Below are 8769 nucleotides of genomic sequence, written 5' to 3'. Positions count from 1 at the left end.
ACAGTTAGCACTCCCTTTGGATCAAAACAAGTGTCCTTGCTATGATTATTAGTTTATTCAGATCTGTAAAGCAGTCGCTGAGTGTCGTCCTGAGGATTGCTTTGAACAGCAGGAATTCCCATGCTTTAATCAAATCTGTGACTGGTTTGAAACCTCCAAGCAACCGTTCACTGGTAAATGACTAAGTCTGCCACGCTTAGTGAAGACATATAATATGATTTCATTAACATTGTTATAAAATAAATCCAAATTAAAAGTTGTGCAGTCTTCTTTGATTCAGAGCCGATTACAGTGTTTAAAATAATGATTATGCAAACAGTTTGTTTATGTTGTTTTTCTGTTATTATATTTATACCTCCATTTGTACCAAGAAACTAAAGAAATATAATATATGATTATGAAAAGGAAGGTATTTTTCAAAAAGCTTTTCAAATCTTCATCATAAAGGCTTCGAGTACGTATTTAGCTGGTGGAAAATTTATGTTAAATAAGAGCAAATTTTTGGCTACAAACTACAAAAATGTTCTCCTAATAGAAAATGTTAATGCCTTGCTGTAGTGTTGTGAACCCTTTGGTAGCTAGCAGATTGCTGTGGTCGCCTGTAGTTTGCCTGAAGATGCCAACTTGTGTGCAAATACTTACCAACACAAGTGAAACTTGAGAAAGTGTCTGCAGTCAAAGTAAAGGCTGTCTTATTGCTACAACCAACACACGACAAAAGGTGGGGCTTTTACTTTGAAGGCGAATGATCTCCATTTCCAGTTTGGGTTACACATTTTCTGCTTGGTGAGGATTCAGCAAGTGCTTACAAAGAACATAGCACTTCTAACTAACTGATCAAAGCAATCGCAAGGAGGACACTCACATGCCTCTTTGCAACTGATATTACCTAGCGACAAAAAACATTTGCCGACCAACAATACACATTTTTCCCTGGCTTGCGGGGGTTGATCACAAACCTCAAGGCCTGTGTGACCCATTCTTTAGTTTACAAAACATTCAGATTGAGATGTGAGGCTTGTTAATTCTGTATTATAAGGTACATAATGCACATATTGTATTTATCAAGACAACAGCGATCATTTCTGCACTCATGTATTAAATTTATATAAATTATGCTGTCATAGAGCAACAGGCACATCAATATCTGCCAATTCTCAGACAATTTACTTTGAGGACTGAATCATAATATCGACAAAAAGACTGTGCGCCGTGCTCTCCGTGCTGTTCTGTACTTTCCTGTGTGAACTGTGAATAATATCGAATCTGATGGCACCATTAGACCTGAGTTTGGCTGGTTTTTCACTTCCCTTAAACAGCATGAGCTGTAACACCCAGCACAGTGAGGAAACCTGCCAAAGCTAGACCCAGTGGGGAGCAGACCATTCCACATGACACCAACATGCTGTCCAAATCTTCTGAAGAAGGGCTCGCAAACATCTCTGTAGTCACTGTGTTTAGTAGTAATCCGTTCCATCATCTTCATTTTGCCTTTGATCTTTTTTTTATGTTATGTTATGTTAAATGCTTATTATAATCCATCTTAAGGAGGCAGGAATCCATTAGCGCAGGCTTTAAGAGAGGAAGGAGAACATGAAAGCATGATGAAGAAGCTCGCAGGGCTGATAGAGGGAGTTGGGGAGCAAGGGAGCTGACCCAGTTAGCAAAGGAGAGAGAGAGAGAGGTGATAGGAGGGAGCAGTGTGCCAGCATCACAACTGTGGTTGGGGACCTGCTGGGCCATCTGGCGGCCCTGTAATTGGGTTGGGGTTTTACACCTGAGCGGTACACCTCTAAAGAGATGGCTGAGTCAAAAAAGAAGAAGAAAAAAAAAACAAGCAGCATATTGTGTCCTGGTGGGAGTGACAGATAAAGTTGAGAAAAGGTTAGAGCAATTGCTACAGTAGTATCTTCTAAGTGTTTCTTTTTTCTCTCCTTGAATTTGAATTAGCTCTTTCAGCTTGCTTTCACCACAGCTTACAAGATGGAAAGATTTACACGTCATCACTGGGTTGGAAAGGACAAGCTGCAGTGTGACTGTAAAAGGAAAGTACAGCTATTTTGTTCAAAAACAAGAACATTATTTAATGCTGTTTACCGAGCGAGATGTAATAGCGACGGGACGGACATCAACTTTGCGTTGAAATGGAGCTACAGTTTGATTACATCGCGATGACAGCCCTCTGAGAAGGAAAAAGGTCAACACTCTCTGGTTCTCTGTAAAGATAAATAAGCTCGTTTCCACTCTAAATGAGACTGGGTTTCGCTGGGACCTCCTGCTGTGAAGATAGTACAGAAGTTGTCATCTTATGCTTGAATGGGCAGGAAGTCATTAAGACACTAATATGAGCTGAATTAATGTTTCACTTTTGCTCGCGATGTGATGGCTGATGTGAGAGGCATAACAGACGCCATGGGTGGTCCTCCACACGCACTGCTCGTATTTGGTCAACTTTTCATGTGACATTTTGGACTGAGAAGCATCGCTCTCACAAGAGCCGACAGAAAATTGTGTAAAATCAAAGCTCGGAGCGTTATTTCATTCGGATGCGTGTCTCTTTCTGGATATTTGAAAGGTTTCTAATTAATTATAATGGCGTCATTTACATAAAAATCTGCACCTACTGTCTGCCAAATACCTCAGGGTAATTATTATTACCTAAGAAAAAGACCCTGTCAGGCGTGCACCTCTTTTCATTAATCTGATGACATTTGAACGTTCAGCTTCATGTCTGAATGAGCACTCTTGCTACTTCTCCCTAAAATTTGCAGCAGTGCTCCTGCTAGGTTGGACTTCACAGGAATTACTTACTAGATGTGCCAAATATCATCTATTTAGAATGATTTTTGTTATAAATGCTGAAGAATCTAGACAAAAAGATCAGATTATGAAGGGGTTTTTTTAATCCTCAGGTGGGAATAATATTTCAAAATAAATGATGTAGGACTGTGGTGGTGTTGAAGAAGAGCTAGCAAGAGATTTGACACCGAAATGGAGATTTCCTCCGGTGTACTCAGCGCTGAGATACAATGTCAGGTCTCTGAGGAACTGCCACTCACAAGCAATGGGTCTCTTGGGTTTCTGTGTGCAGCTCTTAAATCTAGCTCAACACAACAAAAAGGGGGGAAAACACCACTTTGTGGAGCTACTGGGCAATTATGTTTTACAAGTCATTTATTTATTGAGTTGAATACTTACTTAGGCTAGAATTTTTAAAATGGAGTGGGGAAAAGGGGGACCCAGAGGGCGGTACGTGAGAAATCAGAAATCAATACCAAACAAAACTGTCTTTGACCAAAAAGTTTGGAAACTCGGCAAGTTCAACGGGTTTTAATTATGGCAGACCTCCTGCCTTTATACTCAGAAGCTTAAAGCCTCGTCCACACAAGAAGAGATTTGCTCATCTTGCATTGATTTGTCGCTGACAGTTGGTCGCTAGGTATCCCGCTAATGTCTTTAATACCCAGTCATATGTCAATCAACAATACCCCAAACTTATCACTGGTAGTCGTCTAAATCAATCTTCTTTGAGTTGAAAAAATTTAACTCAGGATCTGCCAACTTTGCATGCCAACAGTATTTCACCCATTGATTTACTGAAGTTCACCTTTGCAAAGTAAAAGAAATCAAGAATATTATATTATTTAACTCATCTATATTGACAATGATGCACTGAGGAGGGTACTCCCTCCACTCTACCCAAGCCTTCCCCTTAATTTCCTCCTGTTGTTGCAATAAATTAGCAACACCATAAAATTTGTCAAAATAAAAAGTCAAAAACACCCCTCAGAAAGACGTCTGCTTATTCGATCTACAGATAACAAAATTACGAATGTCTCATGTAGTTCACAGAGAAACAGGATTGTTTAGAATCCCCCTTTTCCTAATTATCTTTCTTTTCAAAACTGTGTTGCCTTTTCACTTTTTCAAATCCAGAGATTTCATTGGAAGTTGCAGTAGACGGAGGCTAACTAAACTAAAACTTCAGTAGCGTAGTTACTCTTTACCAGAATCAGTGCTAACGATTCCTGTTGGCTGCAGTGCAACAAATATATTTTGAGTTATGTCAAAGGCTGATGCCTGAAATGGCTCTCTCTGACACTGTAGCGGGGATCTCTGAAGGTTACGGTAAAAGTGATCTACGTGGCACTTTTACAGCTTTTTATGGTTATTATATATTCCACCGCTGACAAGGACTAAAGTAAATCTCCCTGAATTACACATCCCTGTGCAATCATGGTGATACATCATGCATGTTTTGCTGTCTCACACATGAGCCATAGAGCTCACTTAGAAACACTGAGTGGAAGCCTATGTTCTTCTCAGGCCATGGTCAGGTCTTTTTCGATAGATGCCTCCCACACGCACTCGTCATTGTTCTCCCTAAAAGTCCTCGCCTGCGTTGAAGTATCTGTGTCATTGCCAAGCAGGCATCTCAGCGGATCAGCCCCCACATTCACCTTGCAACATTTCAAAGAGAGACCAAAGGGAGGCTGAGCGAACATGGACATGTGTAGGCGGCCGTGTAACCAAGGAGGACGTTGAGAGGGCGGACGTAACCAATGGCTGTTTTTTTGTTTTGTTTTGAGGGTCTTTTTAAGGCTCATTGTCGCATTTTACTGAAATTAAAAGATCTGATATGAATCTTGTTCTTGCTTTGATTGCAGATTATCTTTTACTAGTCACTCTATTTATTTGTTTTTTTCTGCAGCAGCTGGCCTCATGACACCTCTCAAAAATATCTGATGATAGAGAAAGATGCTGTTAAAGACGTGTTAGTCAAGTGTTAAAAACAGAGCTGGAGAGTGCAGCGATATCATGCTTTTTGCAGTATGTTGGGAACCAGCAGCTGGCAAACATGTAGTGATTGTGAACGCAACACCGCGCTAACAAAGTACAGGTGCTTTTTATTCATATTTATTGAGAACAAAGGGGGTTTGAGCTTAATTAAACCAACCAGACCCCATTAAAGGTGTGTTAGCCTTGCAGCCATTGCTCTTATGCCACCTGTTGACAGAGTTGTCAGCATCGCGTTTGAAGATTAAACCCTAAAAGATCCACTTGATGACTCTGAAATACAACTGAAGCAAATTCAAGTACCTGCTGTTTTATCAAAGAAGACGAGGTGAAGATAAATAGCAACCATCTCTAGCTATTACTTAAATGTAGAGCAGAGGTGTTGAACTCATTTTAGTTCATGGGCACATACCTAATTTGATCTCAAGTGGGCCAGACGAGAATATGAATAATTTGATCTGAATTTCTTCCTTTTTAATGAACCATCTACTCAGAAAACAAAAGATGATCAGCCTGAGATTTTTTACCTCACTCTCCGTTTCAAATATCGTTACACACACACTAAAATCCATGTTCCCATTGGCCTTCTTCAGATTCTTACACTATTCAGAGTACTTTAACAATCTCACCAACCCAGATCTCCTCCAGTGCGTCGGTGACCTTCACTTCAGTTCCTAAGATTGCCCCGCTCTCTCTCAAACAAAGTAAAGGTAACACTTACTAATCACGGCTTCTTGCCGATGCCTTCTTTGGGGTTCTTTCTAGCCTGGACGCTGCTTGTTGATCCCCACTTTCCTCTTTACTTACTCCATCCACCCTTATCCTTCAATAAAGGTTGTTTAATTTAATTGAGGATGTGGACCCTGCTGGTGGAAAAGGCCACACAATTCAAACTTCAGGGACTGATGAAAAGAACAGTTCAGTGAAGGAATTGTAAAGGAATTAACTTGGTGTTAATTCCTTTACAAGCACATCTACATGTTTAAACCTTCAAATAACCCATGCAATGTACGCAGGACTTCTAGCCACAGCTATTTTGAAGACTTTAAAGTATAAAAATCCAATACAAACATGCAGGCTATCAATTTAAAACCCCTGACAAACAATCACTGCAGATGGGATGTGACAAACAGTGGCTGTTAGCTTACAAGCTCAATATAAGTTTATTTTTTAAAATAAACAACAGAACATTTATTATCGATGTTCAGTTAGCAGCCAAAAACCTTTCTGTTATCAGCCACTCACTCCTGTTAGCGTATCTACCTAACCACTGTTATCAGCAGCACTCACCCCATTATAAACAAAACAAAAAAAATCTATTATATAATTGGTCAGAGATACTTTATGCAATCAGATGCCCTGTTATTTCACTATATAACAGTTGTATTTCAGGACAGAGCCCTGTAATCAGTGACACTTGCCCTGTTTTATCCCCCAAAAGGCAGACCTTCTTTGCTTTTCCCTCATATCTCTCCTTACTTTGAACAGCAACCCATCCCAATGCTTCTGGCAAGCTAGCCCCATAATAAGATCCCTCATTGGCTACTTTTGGTGAACACCACCAGCTGTAATCCTGGGTGAGCCCAAAGCACTGTAGTAGTCAGCAGGTATTTTTTCCCCTAGTTTATTTTTCCAAGAATGTTTAAAACACCCCGTCGTCTCACTCACAGACTCTACCTCTGTGCCGAACCAGCAGCGTATTGGGTTCTTACTACCAATCAGCTCAGCCTGCTGAGTGACGGTTGCTCTGATGTTAATTGTCCCAGCTGGTTGCGGAGCTACTGGCCAAACTAGCTGGCCACCATGGGGCTTGCCGCTGCCTGAGCTTTCATTGTTCTCTGCTTCATTTCCTTAGTGGCAGATTTAGTGGTTTTAAAATAAAAGTAGATTTTAGTCTTAGGGCCCTTGCAGGCGTACTGTGTAAGGCTCTGCCTTACTGCTCTCTCTCCCTGACTCAGGTGCTACCCTCCTTTTCTCCTTAGGAGCCAACTCCAATCACTCATCAGCACTGGAGTTCAGAAGCTGGGGAACAGTGCTATTTGGACCGTCTGGCAGTGTGTGTTAGCTGCTAGTGAGTAGTCATTTACTCTGACTAATTCCTTATACAGTTTCTTATTTTTGATGATGTGTTTTTGTTCTTGTCAGAAATAGGAGCGTAGCCTTCTGATTTTTTATTCTCTCACACCTACTGTGTAACCCCGTTTGAAAGCAGTATGCTGGTTTAATGAGAGGTCATTGTTCGGGTCATTGTTGACTTGTTGGCTGCTTTCTGTCAGATTTCTGCCAACTGACTGGTTTGTATTAGATATATACATCTTCTAATAAAGAAAAACAAATTGCATTCCACTCTCATAAAATCCAGAGCGACTCTTTGTGCTCATTTCCAGTTCTACGGTTTTATTCTTGGACTAACATCACTTTGCATCTCAGTTCAGGATAATCTTTGTTTACTTTATACCGGCCATATATATAAAAAAAAAAAAAAAAAACACCCAGCACGCCCCTGCGGGCGGTTTATCCTTCAAGCTCGGGTCCTCTACCAGAGGCCTGGGAGCTTGAGGGTCCTGCGCAGTATCTTAGCTGTTCCCAGGACTGCGCTCTTCTGGACAGAGATCTCCGATGTTGTTCCCGGGATCTGCTGGAGCCACTCGCCTAGCTTGGGAGTCACCGCACCTAGTGCTCCGATTACCACGGGGACCACCATTACCTTCACCCTCCACATCCTCTCGAGCTCTTCTCTGAGCCCTTGGTATTTCTCCAGCTTCTCGTGTTCCTTCTTCCTGATATTGCTGTCATTCGGAACCGCTACATCGATCACTACGGCCGTCTTCTTCTGTTTGTCTACCACCACTATGTCCGGTTGGTTAGCCACCACCATTTTGTCCGTCTGTATCTGGAAGTCCCACAGGATCTTAGCTCGGTCATTCTTCACCACCCTTGGGGGCATCTCCCATTTTGACCTCGGGACTTCCAGGTTATACTCGGCACAGATGTTCCTGTACACTATGCCGGCCACTTGGTTATGGCGTTCCATGTATGCCTTGCCTGCTAGCATCTTGCACCCTGCTGTTATGTGCTGGATTGTCTCTGGGGCATCTTTACACAGCCTGCACCTGGGGTCTTGCCTGGTGTGATAGACCCCAGCCTCTATGGATCTTGTACTCAGAGCTTGTTCTTGTGCTGCCATGATTAGTGCCTCTGTGCTGTCTTTCAGTCCAGCTTTGTCCAGCCACTGGTAGGATTTCTGGATATCAGCCACCTCCTCTATCTGCCGGTGGTACATACCGTGCAGGGGCCTGTCCTTCCATGATGGTTCCTCGTTTCCCTCCTCTTTCTTGGGTTTCTGCTGCCTGAGGTATTCACTGAGCACTCGGTCAGTTGGGGCCATCTTCCCAATGTATTCTTGGATGTTCCTTGTCTCATCCTGGACTGTGGTGCTGACACTCACCAGTCCCCGGCCCCCTTCCTTCCGCTTAGCGTACAGCCTCAGGGTGCTGGACTTGGGGTGAAATATATATATATATATATATATATATATATATATATATATATATATCACTTCTGTCTCTGCCTGTAAATAGCAGTTTCCAGTTCACTCCTTCACGCAGTCTGTGCCATTTCGTATTCGGTTTAATGTGAATGTATCATAGAAGTGCTTAAACATAGTCTTTATCCTCTTGAAACATCAGACAGGTTAAATGTATTTAGAGTCAACACTCACTTTATTAGTTACACCTCACGCCGAACTGCCTTGCTTCTTTGCGGCTTAGGTTCAGCAAGCTTTTGCTTCTGTATTTGATGATAGCATTTGACGGTTGCTGTGGATTTGTGGGAAACGTCTTCCTGTTGCAAACCTTTTCTACAACATCCCAAAGGATTGTGATCTAGTGACTGCGGAGGCAACTTGAGCATTATGAACTAATAACTATGTTATGTTTAAGAAACTAATCTGAGCTTTCTGACATGAGTTGT

The sequence above is a fragment of the Diplotaxodon limnothrissa genome, linkage group LG17, assembly GCF_057381915.1.
Source record: "Diplotaxodon limnothrissa isolate DT_005_m linkage group LG17, D_limnothrissa_male_GT1.1, whole genome shotgun sequence".
Classification (NCBI taxonomy): Eukaryota; Metazoa; Chordata; class Actinopteri; order Cichliformes; family Cichlidae; genus Diplotaxodon; species Diplotaxodon limnothrissa.
The sequence above is the reverse complement of the archived record's forward strand: the minus strand, read 5'-3'. Positions refer to the sequence as shown.